Raw genomic sequence first — 26810 nt, 5'->3', positions numbered from 1 at the left:
CCCGCCCTCAACAACAGAGGAAAACCCATCATGTCTAAGCAGTGATTCATCCTATCTATTTTAGACACTTATTTTAGTACAGTGCTCACTCTTCTTGGTTAAGAGGGATTTTTTATTTCTGTTAAATTAAAGAATATCAAGGCCATCAGAAGTTACATTTCTAATTGACATGAAGTAAACTATATAACGTGATAAACTGCTAATAAATTCTAGCAGGTTACTAAATCACACAATCTTTTAAGTTGGAAGAGAACCACAAGGACCATGGAGACAAACTCCTGGATCACCCAAAAATCAGACCTTGTGTCTGCAAGCGTTGTCCAAACACTCCTTGAACTCCTTCAGGCTTGGTGCCATGATCACTCCCCTGGGGAGCCTATCCCAGTGCCCGACCCCTCTCTGGGTGCAGAACCTTTCCCTAACCCCCAGCCTGACCCTCCCCTGTCCCAGCCCCATGCCGTTCCCTCGGGTCCTGTCGCTGTCCCCAGAGAGCAGAGCTCAGCGCCTGCCCCTCCGCTCCCCTCGTGAGGGAGCTGCAGGCCGCCATGAGGCCTCCCCTCGGCCTGCTCTGCTCTGGGCTGAGCAAACCAAGGGACATCAGCCGCTCCTTGTACATCTTGTCCTCTACACCCTTCACCATGTTTGTAGCCCTCCTTTGGATACTGTGTAATATTTTTATGTCCTTCTTATATTGTGCTGCCGAAAACTGCACACAGTGCTCAAACTCAGGCTACACCAGTGCAGAATAATATAACTCTATGCACCAGAAGAGAATAATATATTTCCTTGGATAACACTGAAATGAATGATTACATTATCTTTTGAGAGTACGACACAAAAGCTTCCAGTGTTGAAACTGTTTTCTGATTTCTGCTTCCATACTTGATAATTGATATGCTCTTTTGTACAAAACCAGAAACAATTCCTACGCTTTATCAATTTCCTATGACGAGCAAATGATCATTCAGAAAGACTTTTCCAATTGAAATTTATTTTTCTTTTTTAGCTAGAGAAGTGTTCAATTGCAAGGCAGACACTGCAAATAATTATTGATTCACCTGCTAAGGAGAAGCATCTGTTCTGTAATATAAGACACATAAATAGGAATAAAGTGAAACTTCCTTGAAAAAAAAAAATCATAATGTATCGTGGCTGGTGGATCTGTTTATGTGGCAGGGCAAGGGAGCACAAGGCTGCCTACTTGGCTGCTTTGTGGGGCCACACGAGGCAGAAGCATGGGAACCAGGAGAAAATAGGTTTGGTTCTGGGAAATACTGAGCCCACCTTGAGCCTGCCTGAGCTGCAGGAACAGGTATGCCTGCAAGTTCAGGAGAGAAGGGGGAAAAAACACCCCCAAATCTATGATTCATTCTGTGAAACCCACATTTCTTTTGTGAGCCAGAGGGAACTGTGCAGAGTTTCAGGCAATCAAGAAAGCCAGAAAAAGTTGCTGGGTTAAGATCAAGGATAAAAGTACAGACAGCAGGCAGAGGAGATCTGCTTTGAAACTTCTCATTTAAAGCTTTTTCACCATGAAGATTCAGTTTTCTTCCTTTTAAAAAAGTATTTTTTTTCCTAGTATAACTATACTAAGAAAGTCTGACTTCAAGAGACTGAGAGAAACTGGTGTTTTTTCACTCAGTGAAAGGGAAGCCTACTTCATTTAAATTAGAGACTCGTCAAAAATGATCATTTTTTTCCTATAATCCTCCATTATAGTGACGTTAACTTAACTTGTTTTTAACAAACATATGTAGAAAGGTGCACAGTCCTAATATAACTACTACTTTATAAATGATATCTCAAGATACTTTCAAGATATCCATGCACTTTCCAAATGTAAGTTCCTGCATCCAAGTGCAAGATCCTGAATGTGAGTTGGGGCAATCCCAAGCACAAATACATGCTGGATGGATTAAGAGCAGCCCTGAGGAGAAGGACCTGGGCGTGTTAGTGGATGAGAAACTTGACATGAGCCAGCAATGTGTGTGTGCAGCCCAGAAAGCCAACTGTATCCTGGCTGCATCAAAAGCAGCATGGTCGAGGAAGTTGATTTTTCCCCTCTGCTCTGCTCTCGTGAGACCCCACCTGGAGTCCTGTGTTCAGCTCTGGGGCCCCCAGAACAGGAAGAACACAGACCTATTAGAACAAATCCAGAGGAGGGCCACAAAGATGATTAAAGGGCCGGAGCTCCTCTCCTATGAAGACAGACTGAGAGAGCTGGGTTTGTTCAGCCTGGAGAAGGCTCTGGGGAGACCTGACAGCAACCTTCCAGTACAGGGGGCCTACAGGAAAGCTGGGGCAAAACTCTTTATCAGGGAGTGTAGTGACAGGACAAAGAGTAATGGCTTTAAAATAAAAGAGGGTAGATTTAGATTGGATATAAGTAAGAAATTCTTTCCTGTGAGGGTGGTGAGACACTAGAAGAGTTTGCCCAGAGAAGCTGTGGATGCCCCATCCCTGGAAGTGTTCAAGGCCATGCTCAACAGGGCTTTGAGCAACTTGGACTAGTGGGAGCTATCCCATCCTATAGCAAAAGGGTTGGAATTAGATGACCTTTAATGTCACTTCCAACCCAAACCATTCTATGATTCCATACCAGTTGGACTGATCAGAATATTTGTGTAGTATCTGGGAAGAAACCCACTGAATGTCCATGAATATCGTCAGCATATGAGTAAAATCAGCAACAGTCAGTTCTTAATTTAAAAAGTCTTTCTTAACTTCCCAGTCAAATACTTAATGCATATTTTCCAGTCCTGAAATTCTTACCAAGAGGTAGTCATCTTCCTTGTTCTATATGTTATTTTATAAAGGCCTAAGCTTGAGGAAAATGCAGTGAAGCCCCCCTAAATTAGGTGCTACTTTGATCTTGTGTAACCCTAAAGCTGGTGAGCACAGAGCAACTCAAGATTTTGTACATAAAAATAAACTCTTCAGTGCATTGAAAGCAGCAGTAATTTTTACCCTAGGTTATGTGTATGCACTTACTGCTTTGGTATTAGGCTTGTGCTGAGGTAGCTTTCAGTTTGTTTTAATTGTTTGTTTTTTTCTTTTGACTTTTATTTCCACTTTTATAATATAAATGAGATCCAGCAAGGTAAGGTATAAACAAATATGTCCTCATTTTTTGCAGTGTTTTGCAAAACAATAATATGTGGAAACTGGCTCTGCCCATATTATATGAAGGTGAGAAATCCCCTTGGAAAAGGTTGCCTGTGCCAAAAAAAAAAATATAAATAAATAAAAAATCCCAGGTAGAGTTCTTCATTGAAAAATGCTGGAACAAAATATCCTGACACTCCAAATTACCCATAGGGAAATACAAACAAATGAACAATGGCATTTTAGCTTAGTTTGGGAAGAAGAGTTTATACTGAAGAATAAAGTCACTGACTTTCCAAAGGTATACTCAGCAGCCAATTATAAAATCATAGAAAAAAGGGTAAAATGGACTAAGAAGGTCACCTATTTTACCTTCAGGGTACATCAACTATACCTAACCAGTCCTGACAGATGTTTCTCTAGAATGTCCTTAAAATCCTCCAGTGATGGAAATTCTACAGCCTCCTAAAGCATTCTCATACATGTCAATTTATTATAGTAGAATCTGAAAAGAAAACAAAAGTTTAATCAAAGATTACATTTAAGGCTCCAAAGAAAAATACGCATAAATTTTTAAAACTGTCTGGCTATAATCCAGGATGGCTTGAGAGAGTCACAGGATAAGAGAAGTGTAGCTGCAGTGTACTCAAGGTCAAGGCCAGTACCCAACAGGATACATCTATTTACTTGAAAGGATGATGAATCAAGTGCTGAATGCAAATTCAATACAGAATTATAAATTACTGATAAAGTTACAACATCAGATCCATGCAGCACTTGGTAAGTAAAAAGGCACATGCAGACTCATTATGTACAAAGTACCTCTACTTCTCAGCCTCAGGAGGAGGCCTTATATTTGGCAAGAGGGAGGAGACTGAACATAGCCCAATATACTGGAACATACCTTACTTTACAATAATATTTTCATGATTCTATACTCCCAAAAAGGGTGAGATAAAGCTGCATGGCATATTCTAGGTTACTGTTAGGATACTGTTGAAAATATAAAAGTGCTTTTTTTTATTCTTTTTTTTCTCTCTTTTTTTTTTTTCAACTAATCAAGGTTTACCCAGCATCAATGTGCCAACAATCACAGTGGATTTTTATAATGAGGGTAAGATGAAAAGACCAAAGGTTGAGCTTTTATAAAAATAAATAAATAAATGAATAAAAACAGATAAAGGATATTAACAGCTAAGTGATATCAAAATTTCTTAGAACTAGATAGTAGGTTGGCCATTGTACAGCTGGAAGGGAAATTCAACACGTTATTATTTTTCAGTTCTTCCAGTTCTCCCAGTATAAGCAAAAAGCTATTTGATCTGCACATTGACATGCACTAGAGATTAGAAGGTCCTCTGAGCCATGAATACATACCCAGTCTTTTGCATCATACATTTCTGCATCTGTTGTGAACTAAATTAGCCACAAACTACACCCTGCAGAAGATGTTTGCTAAGAGAAAATGTTGGCTCAATAGAAAACAGAGTAGCAGTGTTTGGTCTTTCAGATATGTGAGGAATAAGTATTGGTATGGATGTCAGCTGTTACCACTAAACTGTCTATTTACACTGCCTGTACAAAACATCCTTCCTGCAAAGGCACCATAATTTTGCAATAGGCGAGTTAAAGAGCTTTTACAACATGGCCTGCAAGAAAACACTGAAAATGCTGGAGTAGTTTAATAAGAGAAGAGGTGACCAAACAAAGGTGAGAATGAAAATGTGGGAATAAATATCACTGGAAACAGGACAAGAGGCAACAGTTTTAAAACGCACCACGGGAAGCTGAGGTTGGTAATTACAAAACAGCGGGCAGAGTTAGGTACTTCAACACTGGTCAAGACTACTTGACCAAAAGAGGCTGGGGAAATGCATTTTTAAGACCCAGCTAAAATATGTGAGGATGGCTCTTGGAATAGCTGATTCTGACTTGGAGCACAGGATTGAACCAAGACACTTGCAACTCTTGCCCGTGTGGTTTTCCCACTCCTATGGATCTTAGAAAATGGCAGGGATCAAGCTATTTCTTTGCCAAAAGGCCTTCCAGCTAGTGCTCAGACAAAAGCTCTGCCTCTGCTTTCTTTCAGAAACAAGTTTCTAATCCTTTGCTTCACATTTTCATGGCTGCCTTTTGTAGCTTGTGTGTGTTTGTGTGTGTGTGTGGTCATGCCACTTCATCCTCCAGGAAATCAGGCATGCAGCTGTGAGCAAATCCATCCCTCTGAGTTTGTTTGTTTGTTTTATTACCTTCATATCTCTTGGCCTAGAATGCAGGCATGAGCACTGTCTATGTTTAGATACTCCAGTTTTCGATATTTTGCATATTGATAGTTTCTTGAGTGGCTAGATATAGGAATATTTACTTCCTTATTTAGTGAGCAATGACTGTGACATCTTTCAGGAAGATGAGGAGGTTGCTGACCTTACTCATTACAGTGCTCCCTCACATTGGGAGTTACTGCTCCAAACAAGTGAGTTGGCGGCAGGGGGGAGAGGGGAACAAAAGTTATGTAAAACTTATTAATAAAAAAAAGAAAGAAAAAAGATCATAAATACGAAGCCACATGATGGCAGCATTTTGCACACACTTTTCTGACTACCACTGCACACTAAGAAATCAGAGAAAGTGCTAGAAACTACACAAGAGCAATCTTTTCCTTTAAATGAATCCAACTAAAATGTGTTCTGGGTATGGCTGGGATGGAGTTCCCTTTCCCCACAGCAGCCCATACAGTCCTGTGCTCTGCACCTGTAGCTAGAACAGCCCTGATACAGAAACAGAACTGGTGTTTTGTCTATTGCTGAGTGGTGCTGGCACAGCACCAAGACTGCCTCCAAACCCCCCAGAGCCAGCAGGCTGGCGGTGGGCAAGAGGTGGGGAGGGGACATCACCAGGGCAGCTGACCTAAACCAACCAAGGGATATTCCATAGCGTGTGATGGCACACTCAGCAATAAAAGCTGAGAAAGGGGAAGCAGAGGGGGGGACTCTTGTCATGAAGACATCTGTCCTCCTGAACAACTGCTACATGTATTGAGGCCCTGCTTCACGGGAAAATTTTTTTCCCTTCCCTCTGTGCTTCCACATGGCCTTTGCTTTCTTGTGTTTGTTTGCTTTTGGTTTTGTTTCTCTTTCTTTTCCCTGTAATTATATCATCCTAATTTTAACTTGTTAGCCTTTTTCTTTCCATTGTACTTTCTTCTCCCTCTCTTCTTTTGAGGAGGGGAACTGAGAGAGCCATTGTGGTGGAGTTCAGCTGCCCCACAGGGTAAAACCAAAAAAGTCCTTCTGCTGGGTAGCTGAACTACACAACAACCGTTCTCTCACTCCTCCTCCTCCAACATAAACGTTGAGAAAATATGATGCAAAGGGCTCAAGGGTTGAGATAAGGACAGGGAGATCGCTCAACAATTATTGTCACAGGAAAAAAAAAATCAGCATGGGAAAATTAATAAATTTTATTGCCTATTACCAACAGACTAGAGCAGTGAGAAACTAAAAGTAAACTAAAACTACAATACCCCTATCCACCCTCTTCCACCTCCCCATTCCCCCCAGCCCCCATCCCGAGCGGCGCAGGGGAATGGGGTAATAGGGGCTGTGGTCAGTCTCCAACACTTCATCTCCGGCGCTCCTTCACAGTCACTCTCCGCCCCTGCTCCAGGTGGGCTCCCTCCCACGGGATGCCGTCCTTCCCGAACTGAGCCTGCGGGGGCTGCCCACAGGCAGCAGCTCTTCAAGAACTGCTCCCATATGGCTCCGTACCATGGGGTCCATCCCCCAGGAGCAAACTGCTCCAGCACAGGTCCAGCAGCTCCCCCCAGATCCCCTGCTCCTGCGTGGGCTCCTCTCCACGGGCTGCAGCTCCGGCCCGGGGCCTGCTCCTGCGGGGGCTCTCCATGGGCCGCAGCCTCCTCCAGGCCACCTCCACCTGCTCCACCGGGGGCTCCTCCACGGGCTGCAGCGTGGAGATCTGCTCCGTGTGGGACCCGTGGGCTGCAGGGGGACAGCCTGCTCCACCAGGGGCCTCTCCACAGGCTGCAGGGGAACTGCTGCTGCGTGGCTGGAGCACCTCCTGCCCTCCTGCTGCACCGACCTTGGTGTCTGGCCAGCTCGTTCTCTCTCTCAGATGCTGTAGCACAGCATTTTTTTTTTCCCTTTCTTCAGTCTGCTCTCCCTGAGGCCCAACCAGCATTGCTCACTGGCTTGGCTCTGGCCAGCAATGTGTCCCTTTTGGAGCTGGCTCTGATCTGACATGGGGCAGTTGCTGGGCTCTGCCACAGAGGCCACCCCTGCAGCCCCCCACTACCAGATCCTTGCCATGTAAATCCAATACAAAATTTTTCTCTCCCACATACATTCTTCATCTTTAGCTCCCCTGGAAGGAATGAGTACTCAGTAGAAAACACATGCTACATACACTTAGGTGTGTTTTGGAGGTGTTACCAAAAGGGAGAAGGAAATGTTAAGTTAAATAAATGAATTAACAAGATACAGCAAAATAAGCTAAATTGCAAACACAGTTTATCAGTTTAACTCAAAGAGCAATTGTGGGCAAATGCCTCCCAATAAATCCAAAAACTGTAGAGGTTACAAAGGTAAAATTTAACAGACCTTGCATCCACAGCATTACAAATTTCAGCAGCTCAAATTGCTCAAAATAGATTTTGTGCTACTACCTCCAGAAGTGAAATCAAATAAACATTATTCTAGTGTAATTTCTTATGAAATGATGTGGGGTGGTAGTGTAAAATTATGAGCAGACCTTCTCAGAAGCAAATAATATTATCTCAGTCCGTGCTTTTTTAATTCAATGTCCTCAGCAGATCAAAAAGGTAGACAGTGTCTTGGAGACTCACTAATTCCAGGGGAAGAGGCAATTTATTTCATGCTGTCTTCTACAACTGGACCGTCGCACTGCCCAGTTCGAAAGCTGTAGTCTGCATTCCCTGTAGGCAGCTAGGGCTGCAACTTCCATGTGGAACAGAACTCTGCATAAAATGCAGCATTGGTGCTACATTAATATCTGTGCTCAGAACAAATGTTGTGGACCAGTCACAAGAATATTTCTGCTTTAGGTGTGAAAAATGAAAATGAAAGTCTAATTTGGAATATAATTTAAAGAAAATTTCATGTTCACATTCAGTATGTACTTTTGACCTTGCTAGATATGTAAAAGTTAGAAGCAATACTGACTGAATCATAATAAGATCCAGCATGAGGTTCCAGCTCACTGAAACTTCATTTAGCATTAGAAGAGCTTAAGAGACTTCCAGAACATGAGAGCAATGTTGCAATGACCTCTGCTCAAATGAAATGTAATAAATTTGGCTTTCCTGCTTACAGTAGCTACAAATGTATTTGGAAGGATGCCAGTAGCATAACCTTAAAGCAGATATTGCTACACAGAGCAGATTTTTAAAAGTCCAAAACGTTTGTTTGCTCTAGTATAATTGACACAGCATATAATTTGTTGGTAAAGGCAAATGAAATGGCAGCAGAGAGTTTTCTTTGCTAGTTTGTCTGTCTAAAGCTAATGACTGTTCCATTACTGATTTCCCTTCCCTGCAGATCCCTTTATCGCTTATAAACCTGCCAGTGGGTTTGCCTTAGTGCAGGACCATGGTGCAATAGTAACAATTGATTCCTAGACGAATAAAAGAGAATGAAATGAGGAATGAGGCACTACAGGCAAGACAGATACTGTTCAACAAGTAAGAGAGGAACACCTCTGAATATTGCTTATTATAAAAGCCACATATATAAAAGCTAACACCTTTATATGTAGGTTGTCTTAAACACACAGTATAAAATCCTTTTGAAAAAATGTATGTTGTGAAGTATTTCAGCTAACATACTTCAATGGATAACCTGTTTTGTGGTCTAGACATAACATGGGAATGAGCTAAGATGGTATACTCTATGTACTGCAAGTAGGCAAAGTCTCTGGGAGTAACAAATTTTGTTCAAATTCAAGCTCTTTGCTTCAATGCTTACATCCCTTTTCAAGGATAAGGCATTAGCTGAAGTTCTCTACATGGGATTTCTTATGGTGCTTGTTTGCTGTTGTAAAATTTTCTCTGGGGAAGTTAACCAGGTGAACAGATTAATCCATCTAGTGCAGCTCAAGTGAATATCCCCCACAAGCAGGTATGTTAGCAATTCTTGGACCAAACAGAGCAGGCCAGCAACTCGAAGCACTTTGCAATAGAACTAATTAATCCTTCACAAGAATCTGCAGAACCGCTTGCAGATTTATTTACTTTTGTTAACCTCATAATTATACTTTAATTTTTATTTTATTTTATTTTTAAACATCATCTTTGACTTATGAGTTTTGAGCACTTGTATGTGATGATATGGTATTAACAGCCTACAGAAATTATTTTTGGAAATTGAATGAGGGTCAGATGAGCAGATGCTCCACTCAGAGGGCAGAATGATCCCAGTGGCAGGCAGAATAACCCAGAAAATATAGGGAAGCGCAAATATATGATTCAGGCCTCTACACTGACTGCACGTTGAACCAGGTTGTTGCTGTTACTGCTGCTGTAGTCCCACAGATTACAATGAGCAGTCTCCAAGATGAAGGATTTTAAAGCTGGTCATTTCTTTTCTATGTATTTTACAGGGATTTACTTCAAAGCAAAATATTGCACCAGTCAAGGGATTTGCATTTCCTGTGTGGCACTGCAAATTCAGGGAAGTGGAAATAATGCCCATTCTGTTTCCTTGTAGGTTTGGATATTCACAGTGGAGAGTGGCACAGTGCACCACGACCTTCTAAAATTTAAGTCATTCATTAATCTGTATGCTTTTCCCAGAGTATGAATGTATTTGTGTTACCCTGTGTTTAAGCAGCACAAATCTTTTCCTACAGCTGTGCATTTAATTTTAATTAATTAGAAATAGAGCTAATGCTAGCTGGATTATGCATGGATTAAAAACATAGTACAACCTCTAGTAAGAAGGCTCAATGTTTTTCAATGCCATGCTGCACCACCTAATAATGGAGCATTACCTCTGTAATGTATGTGAGACCAGCACAGGGTCATACATACATATCCAAACCACTCAGTAAGACTTAAGAGGAATGATGTAGACTTGCAAATTGCAAAAGCAACCGTATTTTTATTAATTTTATCCTAATAAATGCAATCTTCAGTTTAGAGACAAAAAAAAAGAAAAAATATCCAACTCATTCCCAGAAACGCTGGTGAAAGGCTAATGAATGTACTTTAAAAAAGCATGATAAACTAATGAATAAATGCCCAGTGAGCAAAAAAGTAATGTTTCCCTACCTGTGTAACTATTTTAAGAGATTTTTGCAGTTTAATGATCTTAGCCTATTTCTATTTCTAGTTTTGCAAGTATTGCTGTTTGGAAGTCTCACAACATTTGATACTTTACACTGCTATGCACTGTCCCAAATGTGTCGTTCTACATGCTAAAATATATTTGCAGTGTTGCAATTTTTTCTGCTGACTCTTAGTACAATATCAAAGGCAGGTGCATGCAAAAGCTGGAGAAAAAAAATGTTAACTACTCTAACTTTTTTAAATCATTAATATTTTTTTGTAAGCATACATTTTCAATACCTCCTAGGCTAGAGGGCTGAAGTTCAAAGGCTCAAAATCTTTAAGAAATATGTAATTAGAATTGTTTTAATAAAATTCCATGGAGTCATTTGTTCAAAGAAATTTAACTATTTTATTAATTTTATGGATGAACCAGATGCTCAGTGAAAGACTATTTGGGTGGCTGATTTGAAGCATGGGTGTATTGTAAAGCTGCCACATGGTCTCTAGGTTTTTTGGCCCATTACGGTAAGAGATGAGGGAGGATACATGCCTTGATAATTTTTATAGAAAGACAGAAGTAATTACTAAGCCAGACCTAGTTCTTAATACTGTTACTATTTTAGCTCATTGTTTTTCTTGAGCCACATCATCTGATATGTAAAAACTGTGTCTTTAGCCCCAGTCTCTTTAAGCATTTGCATTGCTCATGTTTGAGTGCTTCCTGGGTAAGAACATCTAGTTATTAACTTACTACATTTGTGTCCTATTTCAAGCAGAAAAGCCTGAGTTTGGCTAAATCAGACATCACAGGAATGTCTTCAGCTTCACCGAAGACCAGCTGAGCTGTTCAGGTCTTTCTTCACCATAGACAGTTTTTAAGATGGTCCATTTGAAAACCTACTTAGCCACACCAAACCTGAAAGACAAAACAGATTATTGATGCAGCCTTTTAGGCATCATTCTCCTGCATATTTCTTGACCATTAAAAACAAAACAAACAAACAAACAACAACAACAACAAAAAACACTCTTTTCTTTGTAAAAATTAAAATGAATTGAAGGCACATTTACTGGTTATAGCTGCCTTTGGAGTAACTTTCTCTTCTCCACCTACCTGTCTCTCCTCTTCCTCTTGCCCTGTGCTTGGCTCAGGTTCACACTAATTCTCTTATATAATAAATTCCTAAAGCTTCTCAAGGCCACTGGAAGGCAGAGATGTAATAAAAACAACAGAGGGGAGAGAGGAGGTCATCAGGAATTAGAACAACGGTGTCACCAAATGGTTTCTACTACTTCCACTGCTAAGGGGTCTGTCAGGCTGCTCACCTCTCCCCATGATATGTCTGAAGGTAGAGATTCATTTCACAGTAAGAAGCAGACTAATAAAAAAAAACGGGGAAAAACAAACAAATCTAGTAAAATGCAGTAGACAAAGAAACAGGAAAATCTCGTGATCTCAATCTTAGATCATTTCTGTCAGTGATAGATTTCAGCAGCCTAAATATAATATATACAAAGAATCCACAGAAAATGCTGAACTTGCAAACCATGCAGTTCATGTTTGCACTCATGAGAAGAAAAAACTATTAATGTCAAAGACTCACAAAAACTTTAGAGGAGGTGTAGTTTCCCCTTTTTCTGGTATTTCCTTATTTTTCTTAGAAGAAGAATGTGTTGACTATATGTAATGTAGTAGATTATCCCTAGCATAATTTTTCATCAATCCAGGTAAAAAAAGAGGAACTTTTCAGGCCATTCTTAGATTTTCTTTTTTTTTTTTTTACACTAAAATACATTTTAACTTCACTAAGACACTTAAATGCAATTTTATCTTGAGCTTCCTCTCTCCTATGACAGAGGTGCAATTTTTACTGAGATAACTAATACTTGATAATTAAAATCCTAGTAAGTATATTGAAATAAAATTTAAAAATAAACTATGTGATTTTCTCTACTTCCAACTTTTCTGAAAACTAATAATCCCTTTGACCTCATTAGAACAGTATAAAGAGTATAAATGTGTGTTAAACAATGTAATCTAAAAGGAAAGCTCTTTTTCCTATTGAAAATCCATTCTAACGAACCATCATTTCACTGTAGAAGGTTACCAGGTTGTTCAAGCATGACTTTTCCCACTGTGAATCCATGCTGACTACTCTCAATGACGTTATTGTTCTTCAAGTGCCAGGATTTGTTGTTCCATCACCTTACCAGGGATCAAGGTGAGGCTGACTGGCCTGTAGTTCCCTGGATGCTCATTCTTACAATTTTGACGATAAGAGTGACACTCAATTTGCTTTTTTTCCCTATTCCAATTAAATGTAGTTGTCTTTCACTGTTAACAGTTTAATAACTTAAAGTGTTACGGCATGAGAAAACAAGGATGATTGCTTTTTTTATTTTTTCTTTTCTTTTTTTTCTGGAGCATTAAAGACACAAGCTGATACAAAATTAAAGCTATGTAAGCTACCTTTGGTCACATCTATTCTGTTGATAGTAAATCAGCAGAATAAACATGAAGAGAAATGTTCTGGAAAATTGGCCATTCTTAAAATATCAAAGAAATTCAAAGGAAACTTCATCAGAAAAAGAAAAAAAAAGTCATTGCTGGCTACTTTTATGTTCTAATAAGTACTTGCCATCTAAATCTGTTTTGTTTCCTCTCTGATATAATAATGGAAGATTTTAAAAATAAGTTGGGGAAATAGACATTTCAAAAAATCTAGCAAAGCTTTATGCTTACATTAGTGCTTTATGCTTACGTTAGTAAGAGTGCATTTTCTGTGGTTGTGTCATGAATATAAGTGCTTTTTATAAAACATCAGGAAGAACTGGACAAAAATGAGTCATAAATACTATCAGCAAGAATGTGTCATTTTATTTAAATGGTTTGTGTGTATAGATATGACAGTATGTTCTTTCTGATAGAACAAATTGTTCTATCAAGATGGTGCAAAAAAAAATCTTACGAAAAATAATTTCAGATATGTGAGAGTGAAAAGTTAGTATATGTTCAAACAAGAGGGATCAAAAATATGTAAGACATAAGTCACTGCTGCAGAAAATAGATGTGAATTAGAAGATTTTTTTTTTTTAAAGAATCAACAACATTAAGTGTCTCCTAAGTGCTAAGTTTTTGTAAAAACTTAGCAAATGTCTTAGAAAGATATATAGATACTGCTCATGTGCATAAGGGAGGAAGAAAAATAAGAGTATCATTAGGTTACTATTTCATAGAATCAATCATAGAATCAATCAATCATAGAATCATTAAATTTGGAAAGGACCTCTAAGATCATCCGGTCCTCTAAAACAGAGCTTGTCCTTAACAAATTTGGGGTTTTGTTTCCTAGCCCAGCCCATAGGCTATAGACCCCAGAAACTGGGAAATGGAGTCTGATAGGCTGAGCGCTTGCTGTACAGCATTTGCTGTTCAAATGACCACCACCAACAGACCCCACCACTTCCCAACCCAAGCCCATGCACCCTGTAAGCAGAGCTGATACGCATGTACTGCTCTCTGGACAGCCCATGTACTGCTCTCTGGACAGTACCAAGGCAGTATTCATGCTTCTGCCTGTCTCCACAATGCCATTTGTGCCAGTCCACACAAAGGCTATTTGTTCACAGCTTCTGAGTTCCAGACAGTCTTCTGTAGCATTGCCGCAGTTGTGTCATTGTACTCCCAAAGATTCCCGCACTCCAACCTCAACCACTTCATCTCTGTTAGGCAGCCCAAGCCAATAAGCTTAACTGAGTGGTAACATACTTGATGCTAGGACAAGTAACCAGTGATGCATGTCTCTGTTTGGGAGCATGTGCTTCACATTGATGCAGTACAGACGTTCTGCGCCATACTTTTAGAAACTTGTCTGGAGCACTTCTCCAAGTCTGGTTCAGTAATAGGCATTGCCTACACTTCAGCTAGAAATCATGATGCATGAAATTCTTTGTGGGAAGCACTGTTCTGTGCAAACATCAACATTCCTTATTATAAAGAAACATTTCACCAACTCAACTTCTTCAGCTTCAACAGTTTATTAGTAGTCATAAGATTGAACCAAATCAGCCACACCACACAGCTTGGTATCATCGGCAAATGTGCAGAGGGTGCAGTCAATCCCACTGTCCCTGTTACTGATAACAATGTTTAATATTGCTAGTCCCAGTACTGACCTCTGAGTGACAGGAAATGGTGATGGGAAATCTGGGACCTAACAGCAACCATGACCAAACAGGAAGACTGTGCATTCAACTCACACTAAACCCCTGATAGGACTGCAACTTGGTTGCATGACCCTGTCCAAGATATGGGTCACCACCACACCTCCTCCTCCCACAGATGAGGGAGATTTACATTAACTCCCTGGACATGCGTTCAGCTGTGTACTGAGCATAGCCACCTTCTTGTGATGAAGGGTGGTCAGGCTCTGCTTGCTTTGAATTTTAATCCAGACTTTTTGCCTCCTTGGAAAAATGCCTTATCCAGCAGGCAGTGAGATAAACACACTGGGCCAGTTTCAACTGAATGTATTAAGAAAAATGCCCCCATGCAGTATCCTGGTGATAGAGCCATGCAGGATGCCTCCACATCGTCACTGCCCAATTTGAGAGTGGGTATTTGAGCTGCAGTCCTTTATATCCCTGATGTTTTTATTTTTTATTTTTTTATTCATTTATTTGGCAAAAAGCCCTAGCTTTCAGAGAGAAATGAAAGCCTGGCCTTGCTTAGGCACCAGATGAGAGTTCTCAGCTCTGAATCCTGGATGGAGGAAAATGCTTCTCTTTGGCTCAGAAGGAAATATGTGGCTCAGCATCACTTCCTCTGGAGAAGGCTCTGGCTCTCTTTTCTCCTCGAAGTCTTTTTCTGAGTCAGACCTCTCCCTGCTCAGCTGTGGGCCAAACACGAGCCTATCTGTAGGCACCCAAATCCTCACATGGATTGCACCAGGGAGCCTTGCCAAGGTGAATTTTGTGAAGGACAGCTGAAAAACTGGGGAGTACACAGTGAGTCTGCAGCGCTTGCTGCCTTCTCAGGGCGTTTATCCAAAGCATTTTTCAAGACAGACTGCCAAAATATGTCATCTAAAGTGATTTACATTGCTAATGAAATAAATGCCAATGAGTATCACACTTTCTCAGCCTATCCAAAGCATGGTTTCCAAGTGTATTTAAGGATAACTGATATTTAAAAATGTGCATGAAATATTTCTAATAGGGACAGAATCTGACTTTGACCAAGTCACCTCATGTAAACAGACTTTCATTATTTAGATTTATTTATTTGCATATTTAAATGAGTTTTAGACTGCTAGGAGAAGGCAATCCCCCAAATACTAGGATATCTCAGGTAGGCAGTTGTTTGAAAATTGAAGTTCAGAAGAGACTATAAAGCTGTAGCTATGTAACAGTTCTGTATGATAGAAATCAAACATTTCTTTCAAAACCTCTAATTCTAACTGACAGAACATTAAAGGCTGAGTAACAAGGAACAAAGGCAAGGGAAATTTCAACAATTCCTTGAACAAAATAGGCAACCTTGAACGGACATTAAAAATCAAGAAAATTTTTGCTTTTACCTGTAGCCTCACATTCATACATGACAAAGCTGCTCAATCTGTTTTCCTTGTTCAAGCTGAGTGAAGGGGGGAGGTTACAAGGTGGGGGGCGTGGAGGGAAAGCTGCAAACAAAAAGACTGAATGCTGGGAATCAGCTTTATTATTCTCACTCTGATACTCAGAACTCTAAGCTGTTATTACCGCCTCGAAAAGAAACATTGAAAAATCATTTCAAATTCCTGTCAAGCTATTCTCCCCTCCACCCCCCACCCATACTCTTTTATGGATTAAACTGTATTAGTTTTAAAGGGGCAAGATGCACACAATCTGCATATGTGCCTACATAGAGATGACTATATATTACCACACAGGCACAAAGACTTCACAATTTATTTACAGTTGGATGGCACTGAAATTAGATGCCAGTTGCTCAGACATTCATATCATCAGAATGACAGCTGGAGTAAAAGAATTGCTGGTGCTGTTTTAATTGTTTACCACAAGAGGCATTTAATAAAAAGAAATTAAGATTTTTTGCTCTTGGCAGTCTATAAAGGTATTACAAGATTCTTTGTGATTTACATTTAGCAATATTTTGTTAATTGCTGTTCTACTTCTGACATAGCTGGTTGCATCTAATTTTGTGGTTGAATTCCTAATATAATTTCTGAGCTTTCTTAGTAGTGATCTGGTTATTAAGATCCCATATAGAGAATCAAAAAGCCCAGTAGCTTGTTAAAAGAGAACCGGATGTGCAGTCTATCAAGTCAATAGAAATTTCCTTTTGACTGTGGATCAAGCCCAAGGGAAGCAGCATCCAAAACACCAGAAATGCTGATAACTCACTACCTTCCAACTGGCTCCTTCTAGTATTGCCCTGAAAGCAGTTTTCTGCCCGTTGCCTGCTACAGTTTTGCAATCTTAGAATTAAAAAAGACCATTCCCTTTTGTCAGTTTATTTATGATTTCACTTACTTTAAACCAACCACATTATCTTTCAAAATGTTCCTCAGCAATTCCTTTTTGCTCAGAAAACTCCTTACTGGATCCCACCACACTGCCTACTGCCAACACCTTGAATCATTGCTTGTTCTTTAATCAAATTTTTTCTATTAAATCAATACTGCTCCCAACAGCATATATTTTTCTCATAAGACACATTGACATTGAAAACCAGTGATATGAAACAGCCATTACTAGTACAGTGAAAAATGAATCTGTGTTGTAAGATATGGAGGCCTCAGTAGTATATTATATGGACTAATATTTGTCAATGTCAACAGAGTCTCACTTAGGATCCCAGTGTAGACATATATCCTTTATTGTTCTAACTTTTGACACCATTTCCCACAGCATTCTTCTCAAGAAACTGGCTGCTCTTGGCTTGGACTGGCGTACACTTCGTTGGGTTAGAAACTGACTGGGTAGCCGGGCCCAAAGAGTCGTGGTGAATGGAGTTAAATCCAGTTGGAGGCCGGTCACTAGTGGAGTCCCCCAGGGCTCAGTACTAGGGCCAGTTCTCTTTAATATCTTTATCGATGATCTCAATGAGGGGATCGAGTGCACCCTCAGCAAGTCTGCAGATGACACCAAGTTAGGTGCATGTGTCGATCTGCTCGAGGGTAGGAACGCTCCGCAGAAGGATCTGGATAGGCTGGACCAATGGGCTGAGGCCAACTGTATGAAGTCCAACGAGGCCAAGTGCTGGGTCCTGCACCTGGGGCACAACAACCCCAAGCAGCGCTACAGGCTGGGAAATGAGTGGTTAGAAAGCTGCCTGGCAGAGAAGGACCTGGGAGTATTGGTTGATAGTCGGCTGAATATGAGCCAGCAGTGTGCTCAGGTGGCCAAGAAGGCCAGCAGCATCCTGGCCTGCATAAGAAGCAGTGTGGCCAGCAGGTCTAGGGAGGTGATTGTCCCCCTGTACTCAGCTCTGGTGAGGCCGCACCTCGAGTACTGTGTTCAGTTTTGGGCCCCTCGCTACAAGAAGGACATCGAGGTGCTCGAGTGAGTCCAGAGAAGGGCAATGAAGCTAGTGAGGGGTCTGGAGAACAAGTCTTACGAGGAGCGGCTGAGGGAGCTGGGATTGTTCAGCCTGGAGAAGAGGAGGCTCAGGGGCGACCTTATAGCACTCTACAAGTACCTTAAAGGAGGCTGTAGCAAGGTGGGGGTTTATTCTCCCACGTGCCTGGTGACAGGACGAGGGAGAATGGGCTAAAGTTGTGCCAGGGGAGGTTTAGGTTGGATATTAGGAAGAACTTTACTGAAAGGGTTGTTAGGCATTGGAATAGGCTGCCCAGGGAAGTGGTTGAGTCACCATCCCTGGAGGTCTTTAAGAGACGTTTAGATATAGAGCTTAGTGATATGGTTTAGTGGAGGACTTTTTAGTGTTAGGTCAGAGGTTGGAATAGGTGATCATGGAGGTCTCTTCCAACCTAGATGATTATGTGATTCTGTGATCTTATATGCACAAATTCTCTCTTCCTGGATCTTTGTACATTACCGAGGCACATTAACGGCATAGACCTAGTTTAAGCTAACACGGAGCGATTTCATATGAAGCTGTACATAGTTCATACTTAGAAAGTGCTTCTTTGGTAAAACTGATAAAGAGTCAGTCTCTTCTCACAGGTAACTAGTGATAGGACAAGAGGGAATGGCCTCAAGTTGTGCCAGTAGAGGTTCGGGTTAGAAATTAGGAGACATTTCTTCTCAGAAAGAGTAGTCAGGCATTGGAACGGGTTGCCCAGGGAGATGGTGGAGTCACCATCCCTGGAGGAGTTCAAGGAAAGGTTGGACATGATGCTTAGGGACATGGTTTACTGGGTGACATTGGTAGAAGGATGATGGTTGGGCCAGATGATCTTGAAGGTCTTTTCCAACCTTAATGATTCTATTCTCACATGCAGTCACACAAGCAGACTAGAGGAAGGAAACAAGCAGGATACTCTGGGCTGTGCACCTCCATGGTGCAAGCAGCAACATGGGGAACAGGCACACAAATATGCTGTCATGAGTGTTCACTAGACGTGAATTGAACCACCGCATTGATATCCTCAGGCATACTCTTTCCACAGTGGATGGAGATCTTGTAGCTGTGGCCATGCCCACGTTGTCTTAGCTTTTTTGATCCTCCAGCATTTTCATCCACAACTTTCTAGTTCTAGGGAGTCTGTTGAACCCAGCCCTCCAGATGTACCTCACCTGTGTTGAGCAGAGAGGAATGATCTCCTTTGACCTGCTGGCAATATTCCTAATGCAACACAGAATACTACTGGCCTTTGCCACAAAACCTATTGCTGGCTCATGGTCACCTCATTGGCTACCAGACCCTTCTCTGAAAGAGCTGCTTTCTAGCCAGTTGTCTCCCAGTGCGTTCTGGTGCCTGGGGTTACTCCTCCTCAAGTGCAGGATCTTGCATTTCCCCATATTGAATTCCATGGTTTTCCTCTTCGCTCATTTCTCCAGTCTGTTAAGGTCCCTTCAAATGGTGGCACAACCAACTCCTTCCAATTTTGTACAATCCGAAAACTTGCTGACAGTACTGTCTCATTATTTAGGTTAATAGCGAAGACATTAAACAGGATTTGTCCCAGTTTTGAAGTAAGGCTCTATCTCATGTTCAATGAATGGCAAAGCATTAAACAAATGAAGCAAAGTGGTAAAAATCTAGCCTTTGATCAGGTCTTCTACCATATAAATCTTATACATATCAGTTCAGCTACTTCTTAGAAATTGTTGTCTTTCAATACAAATTTCACTTACTGTGGTCTGGTGTTCTGTGACTGACTTACTCCCGCCAACCCTCATACTTCTAGGTAGTAACCTGTACATGGATTAGACAATCTTGAACTTGTTTAGCTTCCAAGACTGAAGAACAGGAATATGCCTGCCGGTATGATAAGTATACAATTATATGTAAATTTAATACATAGAAGGTTAAAAGACTGAAAAGTCAACAGAGAACACCTCACCATTTTTCACCCTAGAAGTTGTATCTACTCCAACAAGTAACTTAATGCAATAGGAGTGGATCAACAGGTTGAAACAGTTGGTGCTGAGGTCCACAATCCATTTTGCTAAGGCAGCTAAACCCTTCTACAAACAAAGGAAGACAAGTGGATTCACTTGAAAACCACAACTGCTCTGAAACAAAACATTAACACAGGCACTAAAACACAGAGTATAGAAAGAGAAATGGTTGTATCCTTTCAGAATACATTGTTTAAAAATAGCCTAAAGCCTGTGAGGGAGCAAAGCTGTTTGTCCTTAGCATTTTTACTTCATTTCTCTCTAGGAATAAGGAATTAGTTTCTGAGGAGGACAAGAGGAATAGGGCTGTTAAGAAATATCTAAGGAGCAGTTACGTGCACATATAAGTGCATGTGCACAGGTGTATAAATTTTGTCTTTTCCAAAAGCTCACGAAATGCGGGTCATGTAAATCCCTTTGCTTCTGTATCTCAAATGAGTAAATCTAATTTTCACAGAGTCACAGAATATCCCAAGTTGGAAAGGACCCACAAGGATCATGGAGTCCAACTCCCTGCTCCACACAGGTCTACCCAAAAATTCAGACCATATAACCGAGAGCATAGTCCAAACATTTCTTAAACTCCGACAGGCTTTGTGCCCTGACTACGTCCCTGGGGAGCCTGTTCCAGTGTGTGACCACCCTTTTGGTGAAGAACCTTTTCCTGATATCCAACTTGAACATCCCCTGTTGCAGCTGGACTCCATTCCTTTGGGTCCTATCACTGGTCACCGGAGAGAACAGATCAGCGCTTGCCCCTCCACTCGCCCTCATGAAGAAGCTGTAGACTGCAGTGAGGTCTCCCCTCAGCCTCCTCTTTGCCAGGCTGAACAAACCAAGGGACCTCAGCTTTTCCCATACGTCTTCCGCTCTGGACCCTTCAGCATCTTTGTAGCCCTCCTTTGGTTTTATCTGTTTCTTATACTGTGGCATCCAAACCTGCACACAGTACTGGAGGTGGGGCCACACCAGCACAGAGCAGAGCAGGACAATCCCTTCCCTCAACAGACTAGCAATGTCATGCCTGATGCACCCCAGGATACGGATGGCCCTCCTGGCTGCCAGGGCACACTGCTGGCTCATATTCAGCTTGCTATCAACCAAAACCCACAGATCCCTCTCTGCGGGGCTGCTCCTTCTGTAGTCTTGGTTGAACACTGACTTGACTGAGAGTTGGCCTGGTCAGTTCAGTTAACATGTGATGACATGCATATATTAGAACACAGCACAACATTTGTAGTCCTGGGATACCTTGCATGAGTGACATAGCTATCAATAAAAATTAATATTGTCTTGGAAGTCATTGATTTAAATAGGATAAAACAAGGCAATAATGTCAAAAAATAAATCATGTTTTACAAGCTTTCATGTCTGATACTGTGTAAACTGTATGTAACAAATATGTAGACTAGGCTTCTATTAAAATTTCCCATTACTCATCAAGTAGTAATAAAGATTAAATTTATCTAAATGAAAACTAAGCAAATCAAATTAATGAATATCATTAAAAGACATTTTTACTTTTCACATATGTTGCTTCTTTAGACTATTAAAATGATTTGAATTTAAAGTGTCTATATTTACATCCTTATCAGCTGCATATTTGCCTTAGAAATCAATTAAGAATTTTCTTTGTAATCCATTAATAATGACAAATTTTCTCTTACTACAGCAATATGCATTTAATCAAGTTTTTGCAGCAACTCATTGAATATGGCAGCATTGAATATTGTAGCAACTCATTGAATATATGCCCATGATAACACAAAAATATAACCAAACTTTTACCAGACCATAATGGGGGTATAATGATTCAGATAATAATAGCACTTTCAAGTACTGCAGAATAGCCCACTGGCAATAATTTTCAGGACGCACCACATTGAGTATAAGCCAATGATCAAAATGAAGCAGTCAGGTGGCAACATGAGAGCCAAAGTACCTTTTACCACCTGTCCTGGTTCCAGTTAGGACAGAGTTAAGTAGCTCATAGTAGCTGGTAGGGTGCTGTGTTTTGGATTAGGATGAGAAGAGCGCTGATAACATGCTGATGTTTTAATTGTTGCAGAGCAGTGTTTACACCAGGCCAAGGACTTTTCGGCTTCTTGCTCTGTCCTGCCAGCGAGCAGGCTGGGGGTGCAGCAGGAGCTGGGAGGGGACAGACCCAGGACAGCTGACCCAAACTGGCCAAAGGGGTATTCCATACCATCTGACATCATGCTAAACAATATATAGGGGTGGCTGGCCGGGGTGGGGGGGCCGGCTGCTCGGGAATAGGCTGGGCATCGGTCAGCGGGTGGTGAGCAATTGCATTGTGCATCACTTGTTTTCTTACACATTATTATTGTTAATACTATTACCATTATCACTATTATTATTATTATTGTTATTATTATTTTCCTGTCTTAATAAACTGTCTTTATCTCAACTCACAGGCTTCACTTTCCCGTTTCTCTCCCCCATCCCAGAGAGGGAGGGGGGAGGGTGAGCGAACTGCTGTGTGGTGTTTAGCTGCCAGCCGGGTTAAACCACAACACCACCCCACCCATGATTACATGAGTCTCAGTACAGCCAGGGAGTGACTAGGCACCCAGATGTCTATTAAGCTTTATCTTTGTGGTCCTCAAAGAGGAGTGACAGTACCAAACTTTGGTTAAAAAAAAAAAGCAAAATAACAACAAAACCCACACATATTAGAATCTAATTAATAACAAGACATTTATCTGTAACACATTCAAGGCTCCTTTTTTGTGTGTGTATGTGTGTGTGTTTTTTGTTTGTTTGTTTGTTTGTTTACCTAACATCCTACACATATTCCCAACTTAGCATTAGAGGAATAAGAATTGATTTGTTTTTCTTTCAGTTGACATACTGGCATGTTCATGAGTGTAGTTTCAGAGCTGGTAAAGTATGAAATATCAGAAGACTGACAGGGAACTACTGAGTACTGGTAACATTGAACAATACTAACAAGATTATAACAAACCCCACTGGCCAATGTTGCTTGTGTAAAATTTTTATAAAGAATCTCCATTAACTATGTGTTTCATACCCATTTAGATTCTGTTTGAATTAAAAAGGAATCCATTTAGGTATACAAAAGGCATATTCAGCTGGCACTAGTTCTCTAGGAAGATTCAAGATGGGGAAAAAGTTTTGACTGAGCATAAAATATTTTTAAAATCATTAATTAATTTTCCGAACAGCTCTTTATTCTCTTGTAGAAATACTACTTCTCACCTTCCTCATCACCAAAACCACTTGCAGAATGCGACCTAAAATGCAAACTGTAAAACCAATACACACAAGGGAAGCAAGATGTGCCTGGCTGCAGCTGGTAGTTTTAACACATCAGTTTAAGCCTACAAGCAATTCATTTGTCTGCATGCTCCCAGTGGGCAGCCTAAACCCAGCGCAGAGGGGCAAAACAAATTAACACTTGCCACAACAGAACACCACTGGAGACTGACTGCAGCTGTTTTCCCAGTGCTTTTTATGTTGCTAGATCTCAAATGGGTTTGCTAAATTCTCTGCTTAACAAGGAATACCTGTAAAGGAGACCTTGGTCTTTAAACACGCAAGTTAATTTGATGGACAAGAATATACTGCCTCCTAATCCTCTCTTCTTCTTTACCTGTTGCCTCTTCAGCTGATTTTGACTGGAGTCCAGTATTAGAATCTTGAGGGGCACCAGGGCCTGATGAGTTCACTTTACTGCTGCAAGTAGACACGTGTATTTAGGAGAAATATCAAAAGCTGTCCCTTCCCCTTAGCACAACTCCATGAAACACAGGTCACACGTGGTACCCAGTTGACATCAGAATCTGAGTTTTCTAACATAAGCTGTCTAGTTACAGGAACTTCAATTTGATTAGAGGTAACCAGCTACCTACATGGAGATAATTCCAGCTACGTTTAGGCGGAAGCACTCCTAACAGGCACTGAAAATTTATTTCTTAATCAATGTGCATAACGTACACACACTCAGTGAGTTATTCTTCCTTGTAGCAAGTTATATTGGATCCTGGTGACTCTACATTTCAGTCGAACTGTACTTCAGATCAAAGAACTCGTTTTGAGAAAGTCTGACATTGTTATCTAGTATCTCTGGGACTTCCTATATCATCATTGCAGTAGGCAGGACAATCTCCAGGATTTGCACCACTTGAACTTGCTTTGTTTTAGACAACAGCTAGGGTCAGGTGAGATGTGTGAGAAGGGTTAGGAAAATTTATAGTAAAGGCTGCCTGAAAAGTCTGCAGCAGCATAAACTTGGAGCTCTCATAAAAAGCAAAAATATGGTTGCCAGAGTCAGGAGTCAAACAACTACTAGCCCTGTAACTCCATTAACCCTCTGTAAATTGAGAGTGATATTTTCTTGCCTCCCAGATTATTCTGATAAGTGATTATATATTGTTAATATCTTCAATAATTATGTTCACTAGCTAGAAAAATATTTGTAGAATATCCTGAGTTGGAAGGAACCCACAAGGACCACCGAGTCCCACTCCTGACTCCACACAGAACCACACAAAAATAAAACCCTATGTCTGTGGGTGTTGTCCAAACACTTCTTGAACTCATGCAGCCTTGGTGCCCTGACCATTGCCCTCAGGAGCCTGTCCCAGTGCTGACCCAGTGCCTCTGGGCGAAGAAAGTTTTCCTAACACCCAGCCTGACCCTCCACTGTCCCAGCTCCAGAGGGAACGGCTGCTCCCTCGAGTCCTGTCACTGTCCCCGGAGAGCAGAGCTCAGCGCCTGCCCCTCCGCTCCCCTTGTGAGGCAGCTGCAGGCCACCATGAGGCCTCCCCTCAGCCTGCTCTGCTCTGGGCTGAACAAGCCAAGGGACTTCAGCAACTCCCCCTACGTCTTCCCCTCTACACCCTTCACCATTTTTATCTTTGTAGCCCTTCTTTGGACATTCTCCCATAGTTTTATGTCCTTCTAATACAGTAGCACCCAAACCTGCACACAGTACTGAAGGTCTTATAAGATAGTGCATGCTTTTGACGCCACTATCAGCTACCTAATGCAGTAGAATTATATTTGTTGGAAAAAAAGGCATAAAAAAGAGAAAGTTTATATCTCTTCCTGCATTTTTCTTGGGTGAGACAAAGTTCTATCAGAATATATTAGTAGGACAGACTTCCCAAACAACTTTTTTTCTTGTTGTTATTTGAAAGAGAATTTTTTCTTTTTAATGAGAATATATTCAAGTAATTTTTTTTTTAACTCAGCTCCTTTAAATTTTAGAATTCCCTTATCTAAATATTGTCTGCCATATCACTGGAGCCTGTACCCATACTTGCTTCTGTATAGAGACTTTTATTATGTTACAAAAACCACTGAAGATTTGATCCAATTGCAATTCGCAGACATAGCAATTAAAAGAATGGACAGCAATCTTTCCTAATAGTCACATGCAACTTCTCAGTTTCCAACACACGAGCAGATTCTTACTGATGCTGTCTTTTCAACACTGAGTTATTCTGTCACTGACACAAACTGTGCCTGATAATGTAATTAATTCACTGCTTGACTTCTGTTTCAACTAGAATGAACGCAATTCCCACCACAAACACTATAATTTTGTCTTCTTTCACAATTTTCCTTTCTTCACAAAGTTTTATATGATTCTTACAATGAAGATCTCCAGCCCATAGCAAATAAATTCAACACTTTTTCTGGAAGACTCTATGCATATCTTCAGATCACAGATTAGCTCAGGAGATTTTTTTTATTATTCTAATTATTATTTTGCTAGGAGGTTCATTCAAGTGATTAACCCTGCAAATCCAAAACCCTTGCTAAAGTTGCATGCACCAATTTTTTCCTAAGCCTGCTCTACAGGCTTCTTTGACACAGCTGCAATGGGGATATATGGAGTCCCTAAGCTGCAGGCCCTTTCTCTCCTATAGAAAAAAGGAGATCAGAGCTCTACCGTTAACAGGGCTTTTATTTTATTTAGAGGATGAACACTCCACAGAGTGTATACACAGAACCTGTATCTTTCCTGCTTGAGCATTAATCTGTGAAACCACATATACATTTCAGTATAGCTATCAACAACATCCACTCACGTGTGTTAGAAAAAGAGTAGCATCAGTATATATTTTCTATTGCTTCTTTCAGTTTTAGGAACCACAGTGATCTCATAAACTTAACATTAAAAAGGGGGGGGGGGGGGGGGGGGAGCAAAAAACCTACAAGACTCTCTGCAAGCCTCCGTAAGTACCAGCATAATCCACAGGACTTTCTTTCAGCAAACTGCATATCATAGAAACTAGACAATCAAAAGTCACAAGGCAGCTCCTACATAACAGAACAAATTTTTTCCTGCAGAGCATCAATTAATGCAATTGCTTTTGTTTTTTCTTCAGCTCAGGTGTAGATTCTACTTCTTTGCACAGGAACCAATAGAGCATTAAGATGTCTTTGCTTCAGTTTCAGTGCTCTGGCAATGTATTTAAGGCTAAGTAGAATCAGTAGCCTAACGGTAATTAGCAAAATTACCAGATTGACCTGAAAGTTTAATTAATTAGTAAGGCTCACAACTTATCTTTAAAGATGTAAGGGTAGCCTTAAATAGAATAAAACATTCATTAGGTGTAAAAAAAAAAAACAAAACAAAAAAAAAACAAAATAAAGCGATTAAAGTTAATTAAAAATGACATCATTACTAAATTACAGAAGGGAAAAATAAATTAATGCAAGGATGATAAGCACCATAGGGAAGAGCATGGAAAAAGAAATCTTAAATAAGGGAGTGGCAGACACATGTTAATATTTTAATTCTGAGTTTTTCTTTCTT

Source organism: Anser anser (assembly GCF_964211835.1).
Source record: "Anser anser genome assembly, chromosome: Z".
NCBI classification, from domain to species: Eukaryota; Metazoa; Chordata; class Aves; order Anseriformes; family Anatidae; genus Anser; species Anser anser.
The sequence above is the reverse complement of the archived record's forward strand: the minus strand, read 5'-3'. Positions refer to the sequence as shown.